The sequence below is a fragment of the Hylobates moloch genome, unplaced genomic scaffold (assembly GCF_009828535.3).
Source record: "Hylobates moloch isolate HMO894 unplaced genomic scaffold, HMol_V3 SCAFFOLD_18, whole genome shotgun sequence".
Classification (NCBI taxonomy): Eukaryota; Metazoa; Chordata; class Mammalia; order Primates; family Hylobatidae; genus Hylobates; species Hylobates moloch.
The window spans coordinates 30,459,501-30,461,590 of NW_026652293.1; the positions used below are offsets into that span (position 1 = coordinate 30,459,501).

The 2,090-nt window shown below is 38.1% G+C and overlaps 1 pseudogene; it reads right to left on the reverse strand.

Moving 5' to 3' along the window:
- Nucleotides 1–1,544: 1,544 nt before the first annotated feature.
- LOC116457986 (HIG1 domain family member 1A, mitochondrial-like) lies at nucleotides 1,545–1,823 on the reverse strand (annotated as a pseudogene).
- Nucleotides 1,824–2,090: the final 267 nt, after the last annotated feature.

Consider the following 2,090-nt stretch of genomic DNA (forward strand, 5'->3'; position numbering starts at 1 on the left):
GACTTCTCTCATTCTAAGAATTTTATTTAGTTTCATTCAGTCTTTTCTCTGTTCCTAACCCTTACAGCGTTCTCAATATTGAAATTAAAAGTAGTTCTTCCTCTCACAGTATGGGAGATTCATGAACCTTCTTTGCAAATAATATTTTATAAAATATGCCAATTTTAGGAAATTTGGAAATATCAAAGCCCAAAGAAAATAAAATAAGTGGTAATTCCTCCATAGTCAGCCACTATTAGCATGTTGAGGTGCAACCTTCTAATTTCTTCTTTTTTTTTTTTTGACATGGTCACTTATTTTAATAACAATGCATATACCATGATATCACCATGGAATGTAAATTCAGGTTAGACAGGAGAATTTCACAAGTGCAATGGCGTTCTGTAGCATAAAAAAGTTTGTGTATAATGTCTGGTCAAGCTAGCTTTCTCATAAATCATTAATCAATTCCATTATAAGTAATTTATTTAATGTTTACAATTCTTATGGAGAAAATAAACAACCCACACATTTTAAAAGTTTCTTCATTTACCTTTGCATGAGTGCTTAAAGTACATGCTTCTATTTCAAGATGACATTTAAGAAGTATTCTAATATAACAGCAGCAAAAATATAATTCTGCAATTACAAAAGAACTAAACTAGAATTCATAAATTATTCTCATGCTTACGATTGTGATTCTTTAATAAATACTACGACTATGCAGTTGTATTGTAAGCTTTCTAGATTTGGTTTAAACACACATATATATAGGCCGGGCGCAGTGGCTCACGCCTGTAATCCCAGCACTTTAGGAGGCTGAGGTGGGCGGATCACCGAGGTCAGGAGATCGAGATCATCCTGGCTAACACGGTGAAACCCCTTCTCAACTAAAAATGCAGGCGCTTGTAATCCCAGCTACTCAGGAGGCTGAGGCAGGACAATGGCGTGAACCCGGGAGGCGGAGCTTGCAGTGAACCCAGATGGCGCCACTGCACTCCTGCCTGGGCAACAGAGCGAGACTCCGTATCAAACACGCGCGCGCACACACACACACACACACACACACACACACATATATATATATACTTTCAGTTGTGGGAGGCTTTACAAGTTATATTCCATGCACTTTTTTGCCAGAGTTCTAAGGCTGAAGCTGGTCCACAGGACAGGCAGAAAAAAGTTAAATTAACTGGGAAATATGCGAGCTTCTGCAGCAAACTGGGAGTACTTCAGGGTTGGCCTGTTATCCTCTTTAGAACTAATTTCATCTAAACAGTTTAAGAAGCTGGACATTTCAACACTACCAAGTGGATTTAAGTGATGTGTTTCTTTAGTGTTAACTTGAGTCCCCCAAATGACTTTGTTAGTAAACTAGTGACTGCTAGTAATTCGATCACAGGCAGATCAAGCCTACAAGAAATGAAGCCAATATTGAAAATACCATGTTATCATCATCTGAATCTACTCAAATAGTTAATTTTCAACATTAATATGTAACTTCGATAATGAGATGTTTAACTGAAGCAAGCTCCTCCAACAAGACCAAGACAGCATCTCTTCTTCTAAAGCTTAGGTTTTGCCCAGAATTCCTGATACATGGAATAGCCCTTACCAACTATCATTGATCCTACAACAAAGCCTTGGGCTGCCACATGCATGTGGTTCAGATGAAGGGACACTTTATTATTTCCCCTGCTCTTCAATTTGTATACTCCACATGCAACAATTGCTGCAAAACCTGCCACTACAATACGGACAAATTGTGCCTCTCTAGCTTTTCAAATAAGTTTGGATGCCTGATCATCATATGAAGAAAGGGAAACATCTGTTTCTGTTGACATAGTAATTGCTTGAAGAATCGGCCTAGAGTGAGAAAACCTCTCACAAGCCCATTTCTTTTATATTCATAGATTGTATTTTTTAAAAAATGGCGGCAATCTCTTACATACTCTTTTGTAACCACCAATTTCTACTTCCTAACAGATTAAAAGATCAATAACTTTTTTTTTTTTTTTGAAACAGAGTCTCTTTCTGTCACCCAGGCTGGAGTTCAGTGGCGTGATCTCAGCTCACTGCAACCTCCGCCTCCCGAGTTCAGGTGATTCTCG